Raw genomic sequence first — 21921 nt, 5'->3', positions numbered from 1 at the left:
ATGGTAGATAGAGGTAAAACTATAGAAAACTAGAATTCGAATAAATCCCTATCTTCATTGTTACTGGTCATCTCTGTGAGGAACAACAAAATAGACCCCTTTGTGGGCCCCCATAGGACCTTGCCCTCAAAGTGGAACAACAATGGTAGAGAATGTTCCATCCTCCGAAGGGAGGATGGACAACATACTCTATGCTACACCTGAGGAAGATGAGTTGCTACTGGGGCAGCTTGGAATGTTCCTACTCACGACCACAGAATGTGACCTCAGATCTAGAGGGATGCAGGGGTCACATAGGCTCCTAATCTAATTATGGGCCCCAGATCACATCAAATTGATGGGGTTTACAGTCAACAATATACCCCTTTCCCATACTAGGGAGCTACTCTCTTCCCTGACCCAGCTTTCTGGTCCTTTTCCCAGCCATGACATCATCTCCCCAGACAATAACTTGGATCCACCTGCATATCAGATTTCAGGCTCAGAGAAAAAACAACAACAACAACAAAAACACTAGTATAACTACAGGCCCTTTGAAATATAACTAAAATATGCCTACTAGCTATCGACAAAATGGGGGAACCCCCAATACTTCATCTGCACTATTCCAGCCTTTAGGTCCATGATTGTTCAGCAATTTGTCTGGCTTTGTCTGTTAACTCTCTTTTCAGACACCAAGTTCCAGATGGTAGCATGATGCCAACCAGACTTCCCTGGACAGACTACCCCACCAATGTGCCTTGGAGCTCCGCTACCCCAGAGCCCTTCCCCACTAGCGAAAGAGAGAGAGACAGGTTGGAAGTATGGATCAACTTGTCAATGTCCATGCTCAGCAGGGAAGCAATTACAGAAGCCAGACCTTCCACCTTCTGCATCCCACAATGATCCTGGGTCCATACTCCCAGAGGGTTAAAGAATAGGAAAGCTATTAGGGGATGGGATGGGATATGGAGGTCTGGTGGTAGGAAATGCGCAAAATTATACTCCTCTTAGCCTATGGTTTTGTCAATGTTTCCTTTTTACAAATAAAAAATTTTTAAAAAGAGAATTATAGAAAACTAGACTACGAATGATGTGATTTTCATACTATAATAAATAGAAGCAGACCTGTTTAATCTTTTGACTTAAGAGTTGTTTTTGTTTATTTAATACTTTTTTTTTTTTTTTTTTAACCAGAGTACTGCTCAGCTTGTGGTGGTGCTATGGATTGAACCAGGAACATAATAGCCTTAGGCTTGAAAGGCTTTTTTTGTATAACCCTTATGCTGTCTCCCCCAGCCTTCTGATGTAAGAGTTTTTCTCTCAGTTCTAAGAAGGGATAAATCATGTCTCTCTCTGTACAGGACAGTGGCCAAGTAGTGGGTAAATCCTCACAGAGAAATGGTACAACAGTTGCAGTAACTTTGTCTTTCATTTTTTTCCCCTAGAGTACTGTTCAACTTTATTACCAAAGTTCAACTCTTCCTTATGGTGGTATGCGGGATTGAACCTGGGACCTCAGCACCTTATGCATGAGAGTCTTTTTGCATAAGTGCTATGCTATCTCTTGTGTTCCTATTCTTCATTTTTCAAGCCCTTGCTCCCTACCTGCAGGGGAGAAGCTTCACCAGCAGTGAAGCAGTGCTGCCAAGTGTCTCTCTTTCTCTCCTACTCTCACCCTCTCCCTCCTGCTCTTCCTTTCCCACTCTATCTGCACTCCTCTATCATTTTTTTTTTCTCTGTCCTATGGGGGGAAAAAAAGGCCACCAGGAGTGGTGGATTTGTCCTGTAGGCTCCAAACCCCAGGGATAACCCTGATGGCAACAATTAAAAAGAAAAGAGAGAGAGGAAAAAAAAAGTGGTTCTGTGAAAATTGTGTTGGCAGGAGACTTCATCTTGTCAAGACAAGACACAAGAAGTTAGGAGGGCTGGTGAAATAGCTGACTTGGACCGTGAGCTGAATTACCATGTATATAGCCTAGGTTTACCCCCACTGCACTGAAGGAAGGCTCAGTACTGGGCTCTCTTTCACTCTCTCTTTGTTTCTCTTTCTCTATCTGAAAAACAAACAAACAAAACAACAACAACAAACTGGGAAAGGCGGAAAAGCAGCAAAAGAAACCTTAAGTCTCCCAACCAGGCAGGTGTAATATATGCTGTCCTTTGCAAAATTCTCTCTCTTCCTCTCCCTCTCCCCAATGCCTCATGCATGCAGATTTCATTGCCCTGGACTGCTTTTTCATCCAGAGAAAAAGAAACAGAGAAAGGGACAGACAACACAGTACTGGAGCCACGGCACCTCCCATGTGGTGCTGGGACTGAAACCTGGGCCCTACATGGCGAACTATCCCTCCAGTCACGGATTGAGAAGTCTGTTCCTTAAAGTACAAAAACAGCCCTTGACCTCTGCCCTCTGGTATTTCCAGAGCTGCCTGCTCCATCATTTAAAAGACCATACTTCATGATCCACACACCTTGGGACACAAGTCCTGTTTCTGTCTGGGAACACAGCCTGTACCATGATGGAGGCAGCATGAGCCCTTTCCTTCTGCCTGCCCCTTTCCAAATAATCCCCCGGAGGGCTGCTCATCAAGGAGCACCTCCCTGCTAGACCCAGGTAGGACACAATGGCCAGGAAGCAGTGATGCCCATGTTGGACTGAGAGTCTGGCCTCTGTGTGGGGATAGGAGTAACCCAGAAAGCCGGTGTGGGAAGAGGCTGGGGGGAAAGGGAGAATGGTGTGTGAAGCATCTGTTTTTTCTAGAGTCAGTGTCTGCTGGAAATGGGAAGAGGAAACAGACTGAACTTCTGCCCAAGGACAAGGAAGGCACATTCCTTCCCACCCCCCCACATCATCTTCGAAGACTAAGATGTCAGTAACTGACTATTTTGTTGAGGATTCAGAGTAACTGAGTTTCTTTCTTTTTTCAGTTTTTATTTTTCTGCTACCAGGGCTATCAATGGTGACTGGTGCCAGCACCACTCTGTTCTTCCTGGTGGTTATTTCCCCTCCTTTTCCTTTCTTTTTAATAGAGGATGAGAAACACACACACACACACACACACACACACACACACCTGAGAAAGAGAGACAGAGAGAGCAGAAGAACACTGTTCCACTAGCATGAAGAAGGGTTCTCCCCTGCAGGTGGGAACAGGGGTCTTGAAACTGGGTCTTAACACATGGTAATATGTCTACTCTCACTATCCAGTCTGGGGTTTTATTTGTTTTTAGGGAATAAAAAGTGTTTACTTCTTTTTCTGAATCTAGGAAACTGGCTATCAGTTCCAAGCAAGCTGAAATGTTGCTGAACAAAGTAAAATTAAAACCTATTTGTTGTACATCTGGAGAGGTGGCACAGTGTCTAAAGCACTGGACTTTACAGTAGGAGATCTTGAGTTCTAGCTCCTCCGGACAACTCATGTACTAGAGGGATGCTCTGCTCCTCTCTCTCTCCTGTGTGTGTGTGTGTGTGTGTGTGTGTGTGTGTGTGTGTGTGTATGTAAATCTCACACAAACAAATAAACAAACAAAACCACAAAAAACTGGACCAGCTAAGAGCTCACTTGGATAATAGGCTACTTTGCCATGTGTGCGAACCAGGTTCAAGCCCAGCCCCCACCACACTGTAGGAAGCTTCAGTGCTGTAGTCTCCCTCCCTCTATCTGCATTCTTTATATAAAATGAAACAAAACAAAACATGACTATTTTGTGTAGGGCTAAGGGCAGTCCTCTGTTAGCTCCCACCATTCTCTGTTAGGCATTCCAAGTACAGAGGCTGTATGATTATACTGATCTCACATTTTCAAATGACAAAAATCCCACGGGGAGAAAAGAGATTAATGGTTTTCAGGGCTGAGAGGGGTGAAGGAGGGGGAGGCATGGTTTGAAAGAAGACATTTGTGGTGATGAAACAGTCCTGTGCTTTGATTATAGCTCTGATGGTGGAAACACACGCCCTTGATGAAGTCGTATAAAATTAGCACACATGTTCCTCTTCTGGTTTTGGTTTTGTGCTGAAATGACTAAGCTGTAACCATAGGGGATGGCAGGTGAAGGGTAGATGGGACTTTTCTATACTGCCTTTGCAACTTTCTGCAGATCTGTAATTTCTGCAAATGAAAACATTGTGAAGTGTGTTTGGCGGCCTCTGAGACAAGCCCCATTCTGCCTGACTCCTGTTTTCTGACCCTTTAGAATCTTTGTGCCTGGAGGTGGGCTGGCTGTGCTGACTCACCCCTGGTGAACAGGATACAATGGGAACAATGGGCTTCTGCTCTGGGCATTAGGCTATAAAAGGAAAGACACTTCCTTTTGGAGGCTCTGTTCTTCTTTCTTCCTGAGGGGGCAGCAAACTGCATTCTTGGGAAGCCACCCTGTGGAGTGAGCAGCCCTTGTATCAGGGGAGTGACACTGCCATCCCACAGCCAGAAAGGACCTGTGGTCCCTTAATAGCCACAGAGGTAAGCCTTCCAGCAAGGCTCTGGTAGCCATATTATATAAAGAACTCACAGCAGGCCAGGCAGTGGCAGAGCTAATTGAGTACATACGCTATCATGTGCAAGGACTTGGGTTTAAGCCCCCTGGCCCCCTACCTACAGGGGAGAAGCTTCATCAGTAGTGAAGCAACGCTGCTAGTGTGTGTGTGTGTGTGTGTGTGTGTGTGTGTGTATCTTCCTTTTTATTTCCCCCGCCCTCTCAATTTCTCTCCTGTCAAATTAAAAGAAAAAAAAAGAACTCATAGAACTCAACTATAAAACAACAACAAAAAACTCAATAAAAATATGAAGCAGAGGGTGCCGGGCATTAGCACAGCGGGTTAAGAGCATATGACACTAAGAGCAATGACCTGCATAAAGACCCTGGTTCAATCCCCCGGATCCCCACCTGCAGCAGGGGAGGGTCGCTTCACAAGTGGTGAAGCAGGTCTGTAGGCTGTCTTTCTCTCCCCCTCTCTGTCTTCCCCTCCTCTCTCTATTTCTCTCTGTTCTATCCAACAACAATGACAGCAACAACAATGATAAACAACAAGGGCAACAAAAGAGAAAATAGGCCTCTAGGAGCAGTGGATACAGCATGAAGGCAAGGCACTGAGTCCAGAGATAACCCTGGAGGCAAACAAAAAAAAATGAAGCAAAGAATCTATACAGGTACTTCCTCAAGAGGTAGTCAGCACACATAGGAAAAAGGTTTAGGTAGGCAAGATAGCTCACCTATTATTATTATTGTTTTGGATAGTACAGAGAGAAAGTGAGAGGGCTGGGGGAGGTAGAAGCAGAGAAAGAAAGACAGACACCTGCAGATCTGCTTCACCACTTTCAAAGCGACTCCCCCTGCACGTGGGGAGTCGGGTGCTTGAACTGGGGTTCTTGTGGGGGTCTGTGGCATCACACCATGTACACCACTGCCTGACCCCCGTCATCTTATTATTATTATTTTTATTGCCTCCAGGGTTATCTCTGGGTTCAGCACCAGCATGATGAACCCACTGCTTCATATGAACTTTTATTTTAACTTTTGCTTTTAATTTAATAGGATAGAGAGAAATTGAAAGGGGTATGGGAGATAGAGAGGGAGAGAAAGAGAGACACATGTAGTACTGCTTGCTTTACTGCTTGTGAAGTCTGCTCTCTCCCCTCCCCTGCTCTGTAGGCAGGTACTGGGGGCTTGAACCCAGGTCTTTGAGCATAGTACTATATGAGTTCAATTGAATACGCCACCACCCAGCCGCATCTGCCAAGAGCCATTTGGATATTTATAACATCATTTGTGGGCCATACAAAATTATCAACTTAAAGATCAACACTTCTCTTTGCTATGAAGAAAACTGGTTGCCTTGGCAGAGTCAGAGCAAGTGACAAGGGCTGGACATTCCCCATCTTGAGTCTAGATCTGACTTCTGCTCAGTTTTTGATTCAGGTCTTTGAAGGGAAGCACCACATACACAGCTCTCTCTCCTCTGCCAGATAACAGGAGGAGAAGGAAGCATTCCCTAGCAGGGCCAGGGAGACAGCTCTGTGGGAAAGCATTCATTAGCTTTGGCAAGCAGGAGGTCCCAGGATCCCATTTCAGAGAAGAGGAGAGGATGTTTTGACACTGTAAATGTTTTAAACACATGTATAAATTGTACTTACATCTTTAAAAACAAGATGAAACTGCACATTTTTTAAACTTGCATTGTCAGTTATATCCTGTAATTAAAGGATATTCTAAAATTCTGTTTTAGTGGCTGTAGATTATTCCATCACATGGATACACCAAATATTTTCATTCATGTGAGCAATCCATGTTTGTACCTGGCCTCTACTGTATTGAAGGAAATTCTGATACTGTGGTTTCTTTCCCTAGTCACTCAGCTTCTTGGTCTCACCCTATCTGAAAAAGTTGGCCTGATTCCATCATCTAGGAACCTAGTCAGGGACTCCTTGGATTCTCACAAAGTGTGATCAGCCTACACTTTTTTTTTTTTTTTTAATATTTATTTCCTTTTTGTTGCTCTTGTTGGTGTCGTGGTTGTTGGATAGGACAGAAAGAAATGGAGAGAGGAGAAGAAGACAGAGAGGAAGAGAGAAAGACAAACACCTGTAGACCTGCTTCACCACCTGAAGGTGGGGAGCCCAGAACTTGAACCAGGATCCTTGGGCTGGTTCTTGTACTTAGCGCTATGTGCACTTAAGCCAGTATGCCACCACCCAACCCCCAGGGGTATAATTCTATACCACTTCCACCACCAACGGTCTGTGCCCCTATACCTTTCCAATAGTACTACCAAAGTTCTCCCAAGTCACAGATATGGGTTGGCTATCTATCTACCATCTATCTGTTATGGTCTCTCTCTTTCTCTGCAACAGTTAGCCTGAACTGGTGAAACTCCAGTAACTACAAAAGAAAAACAAATAAACAAACAACAACAACAACAACAACAAAAAACAACTCTAAAATCAAATGATCTACTGGCCTCAGTTACCTTCACTGCTTCTGAAGTAACTCCTCTGCAGGTGAGGAGCCGGGGGCTTGAACCAGGATCCTTATGCCGGTCCTTGCGCTTTGTGCCAAGTGTGCTTAACCTGCTATGCTACCGCCTGACTCCCTGGGCCTACACTTCTAATAGACAGCTCTCTCCATCATCACTGGTCACTTCCATCAGGAACATCATCATAAAGCTTTTTGTGGGCCTTCTCAGGACTTTACTCTCACTGTAGAGCAGCTATGGTAGAGACTGCCCTTCTCTCTCTCATTATTTATTATAGGATAGAGACAGAGAGAAATTGAAATAAAAGGAGTTAGAGAGGGAGAGAGACAGAAAGACACTTGTAGCTCTACTTCACCACTTGTGAAGCTTTCTTCCTTGCAGGTGGGGAGCAGGGCCTTGAACCTGGGTTCTTGAGCGTTGTAACATGTACTCAACCAGGTTCAGCACCACCTGACCCTATGACTTATTCTCCTAAGAGAGGCTGGGTCATCCTACCCTGCCACTCAAGGAAGACTGATCTTGAAATTAGTGCAGCCTTGGATGTTCCTAGCTGTGAGCTCAGACTGATAGGCACTTAGAGGGTACACAGGCTCTTGTGCTAAATATGAATATATATGGGCCCTGGATCAGATTGATGGGAGTATTTATATGTTTTTATCCAGTATGGTAGCTACTCTCTGCCTTAATCTGGCTTTCTAGCCCTATTCTCAACTCTTAACACCATCTTCCCAGACAATATTTTTAGGTCACCTGCATGTTAGCTATCAAGCTCCTAGGAATATACCTAAAATAGACTTTCAAGCTTCTTTCCACCCTAAGATCCTTATTATCATATGCTCTATTCCTATTTTTTGGTTCCTATTTATTAAGCATTTTGCCACTGCCTTTCAGCTACCAAGTTGCAGATGATATTATGACCCCATCCTGGCCTCCCTGGGCAGATGACCTCACCAATGTGTCCTGTAGCCTCACATCTCCAGAGTCCTACCCCACTAGGGAAAGATAGAAACAGTCTGGGGGTATGGATCAACCTGCCAACACCTATGTCCAGCAGAGAAGCAATCATAGAGTTCAGACCAGAACCCCCACCTTCTGTACCTCATAAAGAAATTTGGTCTTCCAGAGGGAGACAAATGTTAGTGAAAGATGACCAGAGTGCTTTGAAGTCCAATTCCATCAGGACCTAGAGAGAGAAAATAAAAAAAAGAAAGACACTCAGAAGTGGTAATAGGTGTAGGCACGACTTACAAAGGAAGAAAAAGCAGGGTCATAGGGAAAAAAGGGCAGATATATAAAAATATAGTTATAGAAATAATAGTCAACCCATATCTGTGACCTTGGGAAAACTACTGAAGTCCAAATGGAAGGAATGAGAACACAGAACTCTGGTGATGGGGATGATGTAGAGTTGTAACCCTGCTACCTCGTAATATTGTAAATAAATATAAAATCACTAATAAAAATTAGAAAAGGATGGTCTGGAGCAATGAAGCTGGGGATGAAACTTAGACTCTCACACTTTAAAGTCTAATACTCTAACCATTGTACAACCACTGGGGCCACTGACCCAATTTAAATCTCCTGTGTTATCAGCTAGTTACCATGTTTAGGTTCAGCATGTATCTGCAGGCCTACTTGTACTGGCTGTGGCTCCAATGTCAATTTGGTTTTCAGATGCTCCTCTGGTTGAAGGGTTCTTCGGACAATCCTGGGGTTTCCTTTCAACTTCCGTTGCAGTTGCCTGCAAAGAGGAAATATCCTTCTCGATGACAGAGGACCTAGTGGGGGTTGTATTGTTGTATGGTAAACTGAGAAATGCATGTACAAACTATTGTATTTACTGTCAAATGTAAAACATTAATTCCCCAACAAAGAAATTAAAAAAAAAAAAAGAAACATCCTTCTCTGGAGTTCATTGGCTTGCTGCCCTTCCATCTATATAGTTGGCATAAAACTGCTTGGGGGCAGCATTGAACTTGGATTTTATTAGGCAGGTAGAGGCTGGGTTCTGTAGATGGACAGGCCTCTAGCTGTGGAGTGGAAGTTGGGACTTCGCATCAGCACTCTACTGAGTTTTCTTTTCCCCAATTCTTTGGCCAGAAAGAGAAGGTAAAGAAAGCTTTTTGCCTCTGCTTATCAGGGGGTAGGAGTTACAGGCTTGATGAAATTGTGTCAGCTATAAGTACTGTTTTGCCTTGCCATTTCAGGTTGAGTTTATTAAGAAACTGCAAGCAGTCTGGAGCAAAATGACTCAAAGTCATTTAGTACTTGGAAATAGTGGTTGGAGGTGACATTTCTAGTTATTTATAGACATGACTTCCATTGACAGAACCACAACCAAGCAGAGGGTCTTGACTCATCTATTTCTGCTCTACAACATTTTTTCTTAGTTTAAAAAATTACTTTTTTCCAGGTCTTTGTTTGCATTATTACTTTATTGTAGGGGGGACTAGTGTTTTACAGTATAGTTGTTGGCATATGGGTACAACTTTTCATCTCCCCATCATAGGTGTCTGTAAAACACTCACTTCCAACTTAGATCCTTTTATACCATCATGCATCAGGACTTCAATGTCCTCTCCACCCCTCCTGTCCCCCTCCTTCACTTTGAGTCCTTTGCTTTGGTGGAATACACCAAACCCAGTCTAAGTTTTACTTTGTGCTTTCCCATTCTGTCCTTGTTTCTTAAGTTCTGACTATGAGTAAGATCATCAGGCATTCAGCCTTCTTTTTCTGGCTTATCTCACTTAACATGATGCTTTCAAGCTCCATCTAAGATGAAGAAAAGTAGTGGGATATATACACAATGGAATACTACTCAACTGTTAAGAATAATGTAGTTATCTCCTTGCACATAACTTATTTTTGTATTATATTATATTAATTTATTTATTGGACAGAGACAGCCAGAAGTTGAGAGGAAAGGGGAGACAGAGAGGGAAAGAGACAGAGAGAGACACCTGTAGCACTGCTTCACCACTTACAAAGCTTTCCCCCTGCAGGTGGGGACTGGGGGCTTGAACGCAGATCCTTGAGCATTGTAACATGTGCAATCAACCAGGTGCACCACCACCTGTCCCCTACAGCTTCCTTATTTTTATAATACTTGCTGCTAGGTGCACGACAGATTTCTGGTGCATAGAAACCCTGGTTTGAAGAAGGTGCAGTGTTTCTGTGATGGAAACATTCTCTGTGATGACTGATGTCTAATGACTGAGGTGAAATCACTCAATGAGGTGTCATGGAGGGGCTCTATGGACCTGGTGTGAAAAAAAAATAAAGGTGTCATTTTGGGATAGGTAAAAATGGCAGTATCAGCTTGATGTTTTAGTCTTAGGCCAGTAAATAAAGCTAAGTTACCCTGAGAATAGGTAAAAGAGGAAAAGACCTGACAGCAGATGCATGGTGTGAGTTACTTTCTCTGCTAAGTCTGTTTTCCAGCCATTTGCTTCCAAGCGTGTGGGTCCCAAGAGAGAGAGCTGGATACCCAGATCACTGTTTCTGCAAAATCACTCTTTAATAATCTACAGTTCTTGTGATACTATGGTTCACCCCCCATTTATATCACATGTAAATGCTAAAATGATTTTGCTAATCATGCCCGTGTTGTATCATCTTCCTCTTTGCTTATCAGCTCTGAAAAGCAACAGGCATAATTCATCTTGTATTCCCAACAGTTCCCACCTGCTAGGGAAAAGTTTCATGAGTGGTGTAGCAGTGCTGCACATGTCTTCTCTCTCTCTCTCAGGTGTCAGCAAGTGAGCAGATGTCAGCACATTATAACCCAGGAGACTTCCAAGGAGAACCTAGCTTTCCCAGCACAGGTATGGGGTGGCAGTAGCAGGCATGGGGCTCCCTTTTATACCCCCCACTCCCCATGGAAAAGTTGCTTTCTGCATGATTTCATTTTAATCATTCTGAACAGAGGAAGAAATAAATCTTTTTTTTTTTTTTTTTTTTTTTTTTTTGGTCATGGCTCTGAAAAACTGGTCTTGCCAATCCCACTCTTTTCTTTATAAGCAAATATTTACTCTTGGACTGACAAGCCCGGTACCCAACGTGTGCAATTGGCAGCGCCACTGACTAAGCGATGTCTCTTTATGTTGTTTATTGAGGCATTAGTCTGGTTTGGGCTGCTGGAAACATGGCAAGCCTTGCTTTCAGTGTCTTTTGTGGCAGCATTTGTTCATATATCAAAGTGATAAAGAGATCTGCCTTTTTGGAAGCTAAAGTTACCCTGTCAGCTATTTGCTTCCTTGCCCATGAATAGATTGATGTTCTATAGCTACAACTCTAGCCCCAGCAGTGTCTCACTGTCTGGTCTCCCCTGTCCTCTGTTCCTTGTACTTCTCCCCTGGAATCACTCTGTCCACATCCTATATGGCCACTTCAAAACACTGTGTTTTGTATCAGTGCTTTTCAGCTACCAAATTACAGATGCTACCATGACACAAACCTGACATCCTTGAGTAAATGACCTCACCAATGTGTCCTGGAAACCTTACCTCCCCAGAGGCCTGCCCTATTAGTAAAGGGAGAGACAGGCTGGGAGTATGGATTGACCTGTCAATGTCCATGTTCAGCGGGGAAGCAATTACAGAAGCCATGCCTTCCATTTTCTGCTCCCCATGAGTATCTTTGGTTCATATTCCCAGAGGGATAAAGAATAGGGAAACTTCCAATGGAAGGGAGGGGATATGGAGCTCTGATGGCAGGAATTGTGTGAAATTGTACCCCTCTTATCCCACAATCCTGTTGATCATTATTAAATCACTAATAAAAAATACCAAACCAAACAAAAACAAAAACACTGTGTTTTGAGGCTGGGTGCGGCACACACGTGCACGGGAACCCAGGTACAAGCCGCAGATACCTACCTGCTGGGAGAAAGCTTCATGAGTGGGGGAGCAGTGCTGTGGATGTCTCATCTCTTCCTTCTCTTCTGCTGTCTCCTCTTTCAAAAAGAAAAGACTCAGCCTAAAAAATAAAACCCTGGTGACAAAAAACAAAAACAAAATACTTTAAATCATGTATTTTTTTTGTCATTGCCAGGGCTATACCGCTCTTGGCTAACATATTAAAACAGATAGATAGATAGATAGATAGATAGATAGATAGATAGATAGAGGGCCAGGCAGAGGCACACCTGATTAAGCTCTCACATTACAGTGTGCAAGGACCCAGGTTCAAGCCCCTGGTACTCACCTGTAGGGGAAAGCTTCACAAGTGGTGAAGCAGGGCTGCAGGTGTCTTTCTGTCTCTTTTCCTCTCTGTCTACCTTTTGATTTCTCTCTATCTATCCAATAATAAAGAAATAAGTAAAAATAGATTTAAAAAAAAGAAAGAAAAAAGATAGATAGATAGATAGATAGATAGACCACAGCACTGAAGCTTTCTCCAGTGTGGTGGGGGCTGGCTTGATTCTGAGTCAAGCATATGACAAAGTAAGCATGCTATCTGGGTGAGTTATTTTGCCAGCACTAAAACTGACTTGTGGGGGAAAGGGATCAAACCAAGAATGTTGTGCATGGAGACCATATGCTTCCTAGCTAGTGTGAAGAGTGTCCTCCTCCAGTGAAGGGTTGCTGTAAACATTTACATACAACCCTCCATGGGAAATGCCATTGAGATAAACAGAGAATGTGGATGAGGAAAGCATATGATTTTCTTTAGCATCAACATGTATAAAAGTTGACTGTGTGTACGTGTGTGTGTGTTTGTGTTTCTGTGGCTTCACTTCTCGGGGCCAACTTTTTCAGAGAGATTTATATATATATCTTGAGATGGAGACAGAGAGGGAATGATATCACAGTACTGGAAGTTCTTCCAGTACACTGAGGACTGGGCTCAAACCTGGGCCCTGTGTATGACAGAGTAGATGTACTAACCATGTCAATTAGCTTATTAACCTCAATGTTGATTTCTTAGACCTCCTTACCTCTCCCACAAATCTTGTGAGCTGATGACTCTCCACCTTCCAGAGAGAAGGGAGATTCTAGGGGGGTGAAAGTAATCAAAGTCATGAAGTCAGAGGTCTGCCTCAGGTGACCCATTGGGCTGACCCTCAGTTTCTCTTTTGCCCACCTGTTCTTTTTTTCTCCCTGGTTCCATTCCTTATCTTTTCTCTTCTCTTCTTTTCTTTTCTTCCTTTCACCCCCTGCCCTTCATACGGGAGTTTGAACAGTGTTGCCTGAACCTGCCAGCCTGATTCCACCTGTACATTCAATCATCTGTTTGCCAGTTACTAAAATTTGTATTTTACTTTAATTTTCCACCAGGATTATGGTGGGGGCTCTCTGCCTGCATGATGTCACCATTCTCAGTGGACTTTTTAAAAAAATTTCTTTCTTGAGGAATTAATGTTTTACATTCAACAGTAAATACAATAGTTTGTACATGTATAACATTTCCCAGTTTTCCATATAACAATACAACCCCCACTAGGTCCTCTGCCATCCTTCTTGGACCTGTTTTTTTTTTTTTTTTTTTTTAATTCAGATACAGGGTGAGATACAGAGACAGAGAGGGAAAGAGAAACAGAGGGAAGGAGAGACAAAGCAGCATTGCTCCACTGATTTTGAAGCAGCTTTGCAGATGTGCCCATGTGGTGTCAGGGGACTTGAAATCAGGTCCTCACACATGGTGATATGTGTACTCTACTGGGTGAGCTACCTCCAGGACCTTCATTAGGTATTTATTACCAGCTACAGTGCAGAACACTGTTCTGAGCACTGGGGAGGAAGGGGTCAGCTGAACAAAGCTGCAGCCTGATTGTGGTTCTCAGCTTCCTTTTCAGGAGGTGGGGTGGGCAGGAGACCCTAGACAGGCTTGATGTGTATTCTTCTCCTTCTCCTATTCCTTCTCCACTTCTCTCCTCCTCCTCTTCTTCCTCCTCTTCCTCATACTCTTCCTTCTCTTTCTCCTTCTCCTCCTACTTCTTCATACATTTTATGTCTGATCTCCGGAAAGAGATAAATAGAAAGACAGAGATGAAGAGAGAGAGAGAGAGAGAGAGAGAGAGAGAGAGAGGCAGGCTTGCATCACTGCTCCCCTGCTTGTGAAGCTTCTCCTCTGCAGGTGGGGACCTGCGACTTGAACTAAAGTCCTCACTCATGATACTGTGTGCACTCTCCTGGGTGTGCCACTGCCCAGAGCTGGTGCTGTAGATCTTCTATTCATGTATTTACTTCAGTTCATTTCATCTCCTTTTATTTTATCGTCAGACTCCACCTTATTTACCTTAGGACAAATGTGAAAAGGCACCCCTCCAGAGAAGAAACTAATTATCAAATCTGAGTGGCCCCATGTTGGCAGAATTCCTCACAGTTCCTCTGACACACACTCTGTGCTGTCTGTAGACAGCTCCGTCCTTCGTGACAATCAGGCAGCCACAATCAGCACTTAGCCAGAGTCACTTCCGTTAACACAACCTTTACACAGACAAGGTAGCTTCTATAGGCTTTTCCTCTCACTCTGTTAAGTCTCTTGAATTAGGATCTGATATCACTGGAGTCTTTCTGGCCCAGTAGGTGACTGTCACTTCCCAGGGTGCACTGATACCTCTTCATCTCATGTCTCGTCAGTGGGGTCTCCTCTGCTTCTCCGCACATTCAAAATACCCTCCTTCTTTCCTCTAATCCCATCCTGCCACTTTCAGCCCTGTCCTGACATCAGTGTACTAGAAAGAGTCTGGAATTGTGGGTGGTGGCTTCCAGTGTAGCTTTTTGCTGGTGCGTAGGGAGGAAAGAGAGGAGAGAGCCCTAGGCCAGAGATGGAGGGAAGATTGGAGCCTGGATAAAGGGGGTGCTGGCAGGCAGAGGAGTGCCAGTCCTGGTGTCCAGGGCTCTTTCTGACCAAGGCATTGTGTGTGTGTGTGTGTGTGTGTGTGTGTGTGTGTGTGTGCAGGGGAGTGTCTTGATACGGTTTTTGCAAGGCAGACTGGTGCAAAAACCCTCCCAATCCAACCAGACATTCCTTGAACAAGACACAAAGCTTCCATTTAACCATCACAGAAAGATAGAAATCTGAAAATGCAAATGCCTGGAGAATTACTGCATTGGCTCCAAAGAGTTTGAGTTCCAGAATAAATATGTTACTTTAATTGACAAACGGAGTTAGGAAGCAGGAAGCCTGGGGAGACAGGAGAGGGCTGGAAGGAAGGAGCAGATCATGACTGACACCCCCCCCCCCACACACACACACACACGATCCTTGGCTCTCTAGATCTGCTTCTCAAGATCTGTAGGAGTGGGGCAGTGCTGTCTGTTGGTGTGTGTGTGTGTGTGTGTGGGGATATCTGTAACTTTGATTATGTGACGTGGTGTCCCCTACATGACTGCAGGGCACCTTGGACTGCCTCCCAGACTGAGGTCATGCATTGGGCTGACCCCCTTGCCTTGAACACACCTTGTAGAAAGGGATTCTCCGTAGCAAATGATGACACAGACATGTGCTCATAAAGGTTAGGTTAGAAGGTGCTTCCTAGGGGGCAGGAAGCTGGGTGTAGCCTCACCCAGCCTTGCAGGGAAGACCACAGGGAGCGGGTGAGAGAGAGTGGAGCAGGCTAGTCTGAGCACAGTCTCAACTTTGACTGAGAAGTCTGTCAGGACTCCAGGGAAGTAAATTCACTGCCTTCCATCTCATTCTCTGTTCCCCCTAATCAGAACCTCAGTGCTTGGCCACAGTCACTGATCTGGGGATTATGTGACCTTCTTGGGTGGTAGCACAAAATGAAATTAAAGACAGGTGACTCACCTGGAATCCTATGGTTACCCTCTCCCCCCTTCTCTGATGATGTTTAGTGTCAAAGAAAGGGCTCAGATGCTTCCTGTGGCTCATTTTCAAGTTGAGATGGTTTCTGTTTCCTGATTGTCACTGGGGAAGGAGGTTGTTCTTTGGAACAGAATGCTGAGCATTATCATTTGAGAGGCAGTTCTAGAAGACATGGAAAACAAGGAAAAATGCTGACCTTTCTGAAAAGCTGAAATTCTCAGTCATCCGACCCAACTCTCCCACCCCCTACATATGTGCGTGTGTGCTTAACCTGGTATGCCACTGCCCAGCCCCTCACCCCCTACATATGGACTAGCATGTGTTTCCAGAGAGTCAGATGTATTTATCAGATATGCAAATGAGCAAAGGTTGTATTCATTTATAGTGGTATATGCAAATATTTTGCAAATACATGCTAAACATTTTACATCCAATGGGGAAAATTTTTCTCTACCAGAAAGAGAACAGAGGCTAGTTTACACCCTGGCACCCTTCTCTGGGGGAGGAGAAAGCTATTCTTTGACCTCAGTGCAGAGGGGAGGCTGTTAGGCTCAGCCTCTTCCTGTCTCCCTAGCTCAGTAGCAGAGGGACAGCAGTGTCCAGGCAGCTGAGCTCAAGCTTGTCTCCTTCACCTCTCTGGCCTGCACTCCTTGCACACTAGGACATGTGTAGATGTAGGATTTCAGAGCCTGGAGGGAGTGGGGCGTGTTCTCTGAAAAAGCCTCTCCTCCTACCCCAGGGAAATACTGATTCCCAGAGCCAAGCTGCTGGGAAGACTGAAAATATTGCCTGAAATAAAATTCCAAATGCTATTTTGTCACTGATTTAGAATTGTCAATGGGCTTACTGTTTATTGATAAATGGACATATAATTATTTTTTTACCCTTTTTAAGAATTATTTATTAATGAGAGAGAGAGAGAGAGAGAGAGAGGAATCAGAGCATGACCCTGGCAATGCAATGCTGGGGATGGAACTCAGGACATCATGTTTGAGAATCCAACACTTATCCATTGTGCCAACTCTGGGAATGAACACAGAATTGCATTCTTTCTCCTCCTCCTCTTTCTTTTTCTTATTCTTCCTCTTTTTTATATTTTTATTTGTTTATTGGATAGAGAAAGCCAGAAATTGAGAGGGGAGGGGGTTATAGAGAGGGAGAGAGAGAGAGAGAGAGAGAAAGAGCGAGAGAGAGAGACCTATAGCCCTGCTTCACCACTTATGAAGCTTTCCCTTTGCAGGTGGGACAGGGGACTTGAACTCAGGTCCTTGTGTTTTGTAACGTGTACTCAACCAGGTGTGCCACCACCCAGCCCCAATGACATTCTTTCTAACTTTCCTTTCTCCCTTGCCTCCCCCCCCCCTTTTTTTTTTTTTTTTTTTGCTTATCACTGCTCTAAGCTGGGATTTTCAGATGAAGAGAGACAGACACAGAGGGAAAGATATCACAGCCCTTACACTGGGGCCAAGTTTGAAGCTGGGTAGCACGCATGTTAAGGCAGGTGCACAGTCCAGCTGAGCTATCTTGCCGCCCAGTTATATTCTCTCTATTATCTCCTTGTGTTTCCTGACCAGTGCCACCTGCAGACTGCTGCTGAGGACATTCCTTTCCATGTGGGCTGTGCCCTGGCCCCACCTGTCCCAGCTCAAGGTGCTCCTTTTTTAAAAAAAATTTTTTTTTAATATTTTATTTATTTTCCCTTTTGTTGCCCTTATTTTTTATTGTCGTTGTAGTTATTATTTTTGTTGTTATTGATGTTGTTGTTCTTGAGTAGGACAGAGAGAAATGGAGAGAGGAGGGGAAGACAGAGAGGGGGAGAGACAGACGCCTGCAGACCTGTTTCACTGCCTGCCTGTAAAGCGATTCCCCTGCAGGTGGGGAGTCAGGGACTCGAACCAGGATCCTTATGCCAGTCCTTGCACTTTAGTGCTATGTGCGCTTAACCTGCTGCACTGCTGTCTGACTCCTGGTGCTCCTCTTTTATGACACCCTTTCTGCTGACTCTCCCTCTGGGGTGACTTTCCTGTGCCATTGCAAACACGTCTATGCCATCTGACTTACATCTAAGTGTGGAATAACCATTCATTCCTACTTAACAATCACAGGAGGCCACTGACGGCTCCAAACGCTTTGTATTAAATGTTACTGATGGCACAACTACTATTGTCATTTTGTCCTTTTCAGTTAAAGAGAGTAAAGCCCTGAGAAGTCGGTCTCCTTTGCCAAACCTCACCGCTGGTTAGAACCATGTCTCTCTCTATGTGGGTCACTCAGGGGAGGCAGGAGCACCCCCAGACTTGCTGTGAGTGGTTTGACACTGATCTGTGACCTTTACACATGATCAGCTCCCAAGCGAGTCTTTGAATATGTAGTGAATCAGGGGGTGTCTTCAATATTTTTCAGTGCTGTGAGGGTGCAGCTCAGTTTAAAGATAGGATTTATTGTAGGGTAATTCTAGGTGCACAGCTGGCCACTAGGGAGCTGGTGTGTGTGTGTGTGTGTGTGTGTGTGTGTGTGTGTGTGTGCGTGCGTGCGTGCGTGCTGCCTAGTCAGTTAGAGGGCCCAGAAAGAAAAAATAAAATAAAATAAAACAGCCCAGAGCTGTGAAACCACACACTCAAAAAGAGAAGGAAAAAGTTTAGCACTGTGTGCAAAGTACTTTGTTCTCTGGCCTCTGTCCCAGAAGACAGGAGACCCATTCAGTGAAACTGCTCACCCCCTGTAGTGTGTGAGGGTCCTCACTGCCCCTCCTTACCTGTTCTCCTAGCTGCCAGAGCCCAGGAAAGACATTTTCATATAAATTCCCACTCCAGGCCTGTTGCCAAAGTTCACATCTCTCTAACATAAGAGAGGGGGAAAAATCCCAAAGAAGCAGCTTCCAGGGCCTGGCTTTCCCTCTCTGGCCCTCTTCTCCTGTGTGAAGGGTTAAGTATATGGAGGGAAGAACTGCTAGACTTTGTGTCTGTGCTTGGTGGGAACTATTAAATTACCGTGGGATGTTTTTGATTATACCACACATCAGTGCCTGTGCCGGCCCTGGAAGCCACATGTGCCTCTCTGGGCCCAGCCCAGCTCCCCAGCCTCCTCCTCGTCCCCACACTTGCTTATGGGGGCCCCTCCATGGCACTGAAGCACTATGGGGATGGGAGCTGGTGCTGGTGGGGCCAGAGGAAATGGCTGTAAAACTCTGAGCCGGGCGGCTCACTGGAGCCAGGATGCTGGGGTCTGCTTAATTGCTCTGAAATGAAAAAGGTTCGGGGGTTTTCATGAAATCCCACAGGCCCACTTGCCAAGCCTCAAATATTAGATTGAATTACACTTCCTAATCCCTCCCCTCTACCCTCTATCCCCCACCCCCTGCCCCCAGCCATGTGTCTTATTTCTTCTGGAGGTTCATCCATAGCTTCAGGGGGAAGAAGAAAGGTTAGCAGGAAGCCTGGCTGGGCTCCCTCTGGGCAGTGAAATCCCACTGGGCTGCCTCCACTTTGAGGGTGCAGAAACCAACTGGAGAGTGCATTTGGCATATAGCCTGCCAGTCCTCCAGAAATTTCTGAACAAAGGTGCTTCATCCTGGGCCCAGGGACAGGGTGATCCTATTAGCTTGGAGACAGTTCTTTATGGTACAATCACTGTCTTTCACTTGAGTCTCCAAGGAGTCTTAAAAATAATTAAATAGGAGGAGGATGGGGGGAGGAGGAGGAGTTAGGGTTTTTCCTGGGAGAGAGGAGAGCTCCAAGGGCTGGTTGAAGGGGAACTTAGGAAGACAAGGTTGCTGGCAGCCAGAGCCAGGTATGGGGGTCAGGTGGGGGCAGGGTGATAGGGGGCAGAAGCCCCCAAACAGTGGGGAGGAGACAGGGTCACAGTCTTGTTCCTTTGATTTCACACTTGTAGGAATGTCTCAGAGAGCTTTTGAGGACAGGGTGGGGGTGGATGGGGATGAGGGGTTACTACCTCCCCGGCACCACACAATTGGGATCTGAATCTAGTTCTTTTTCTGTCACATTAATAAATAAATCATAAAAAAGTCAGTGTCTTTTTTTTATCATTTCATTGAGGGGGCTAATGGTTTGCAGTAGAGTTGTTGACATAGGGGTACAGTTTCTCATCTCTCTGCGATAGGTGTGTCTGCAAGGCACTGCCACCCCTCAAATTAGGCTGTTTTTCACCACCATGCATCAGGACCTCAATAGCCCCTCCACACCATCCCTTTTTCCTCAGAGTACTTTGATTTGGTGCACTGTACCACACCCAGTCCAAGTTTCAGCTTGTGTTTTCCTTTTTTGTCCTTATTTAAGTTCCACTTAGAGAGACCACCCAGTATTTGCCCTTTCCTTTTGGCTTATCTCTCTTAATATAATCCCTCCATATTCCTTTTTTAAAATTTTTTATTTATAAAAAGGAAACATTGATAAAACCATAGGATAAGAGGGGTACAACTTCACACAATTCCTACCACCAGACCTCCGTGTCCCATCCCCTCCCCTGATAGCTTTCCTGTTCTTTAACCTTCTGGGAGTATGGGCCAAAGGTCATTATGGGATGCAGAAGGTGGAAGGTCTGGCTTCTGTAATTGCTTTCTTGCTGAACATGGGTGTTGACTGGTCAACCTATACTCCCAGCCTGCCTCTTTCTTTCCGTAGTGGGGAAGGGCTCTGGGGAAGCGGAGCTCCAAGGCACATTGGTGGGGTTGTCTGTCTAGGGAAGTCTGGTGGAATCCTGCTAGCATCTGGAACTTGGTGGCTGAAAAGAGAGTTAACATATAAAGCCAAACAAATTGTTGAACAATCATGGACCTACAGGTTAGAATAGTGTAGATTTAGTCACTATCAGGCTGTTCCACCAGCTGGGGCCCTAATTGGGGAGTCCTGAAATTCCCAAGAAGACTTGATGGGCCTAGAACTTGAATAAATCCCTCTCTCCATTGTTACCTATCATTTCTATCAGGAACTACACAATAGACTCCTTTGTGGGCCCCCATAGGACCTTGCCCTCAACCTGGATCAACAATGGTAGAGAATGTTCCATCTTCAGAAGGGAGGCTGGAAAACATACTCTGTGTTACACCTGAGGAAGATGGGTCGATATTGGGGCAGCCTGGAATGTTCCTACTCAAGACCACAGAATGTGAGCTCAGATCTAGAGGGATTCAGAGGTCTCATAGGCTCCTAAGCTAATTATGGGCTCCAGATCACAACAAATCGATGGGGTTTACAGTCAACAATATTTATACCCCTTTCCCATATTAGGGAGCTAATCCCTCCGTATTCTATCCAACTGAGTCAAAGGAGATTTTATCATTTTTAGCAGCTGAATATATATATATATATATATATCATAGCTTTCTTAGCCACTCATTTGGCATTGGGTGTCTGGGTAGCTTCTAGGTTTGTGCTACTACAAATTGTGTTCAGAAAGCATAGATGTAAATATATCTCTTTGAATAGGTGTTTTTGTTTCTTTTGAGTAAATCTCTAGGAGAGGAATTGTTGGATACAGGTTAGTGGTCACACTGATCTGTAACAACTGGAAGGAGAGAGGCTGGGATCTCAGAGGACAGTGAGGGGAAGCAGCACAGGTTATGAGAGTGACCCTCACTGGAGTGTAGTTACTATTGATTTCTTCACCTTGACTGCGCCATTTCTAGCATTTCTAGGCAAAGTCCCCAGGAGAAAGATATGTCATTTCTGCATGTGAACCCTAGGCAAGGATCTCTTTTTCAATTTATTATATTTTTATTAGTAGTTTAGTAGTGATTTACAAGGTTATAAGATAGTAGGAGTATAATTCTTTTTTTTGCTTCCAGGTTTATCACTAGGGCTTGGCGCCAACACTATGAATCCACTGCTCCTGGAGGTATTTTTCCCCCCATCTTATTGGATAGGACAGAGAAAAACTGGGGGAAGACAGAGGGGGAGAGAGAAAGATAGACACCTGTAGACCTGTTTCACCACCTGTGAAGTGACCCCCTGCAGGTGGGGAGCTGGGAACTTGAATCAGGATCCTTGAGCTGGTTCTTGTACTTAGCGCTATGTGCACTTAAGCCAGTGTGCCACCACCCAACCCCCAGGGATATAATTCTATACCACTTCCATCACCAATGGTCTGTGCCCCTACACCTTTCCAATAGTACTACCATAGTTCTCCCAAGTCACAGATATGAGTTGGCTATCTATCTACCATCTATCTATTATTGTCTC

The 21921-nt window shown here is 44.7% G+C and overlaps 3 long non-coding RNA genes across 3 annotated transcripts in view; all 3 read left to right on the top strand.

Moving 5' to 3' along the window:
* Positions 1-21921, top strand: part of LOC132540493 (uncharacterized) — a 1042170-nt gene that overhangs the window by 433371 nt on the left and 586878 nt on the right. The window lies entirely within an intron of this gene.
* LOC132540492 (uncharacterized) overlaps positions 1-21921 on the top strand; it is a 313599-nt gene that overhangs the window by 125448 nt on the left and 166230 nt on the right. The gene's annotated exons all lie outside the window — the stretch shown is intronic.
* The window catches only part of LOC132542037 (uncharacterized), a 47728-nt gene continuing 42075 nt past the window's right edge, over positions 16269-21921 (top strand). Inside the window, exons 1-2 of the long non-coding RNA XR_009553172.1 lie at positions 16269-16398; positions 17909-18026. This is a non-coding gene — a long non-coding RNA (uncharacterized LOC132542037). The remainder of the gene's footprint in view (positions 16399-17908; positions 18027-21921) is intronic.

This window comes from Erinaceus europaeus, chromosome 1 (assembly GCF_950295315.1).
Source record: "Erinaceus europaeus chromosome 1, mEriEur2.1, whole genome shotgun sequence".
Lineage (NCBI taxonomy): Eukaryota > Metazoa > Chordata > Mammalia > Eulipotyphla > Erinaceidae > Erinaceus > Erinaceus europaeus.
The sequence above is the reverse complement of the archived record's forward strand: the minus strand, read 5'-3'. Positions and strand labels throughout refer to the sequence as shown.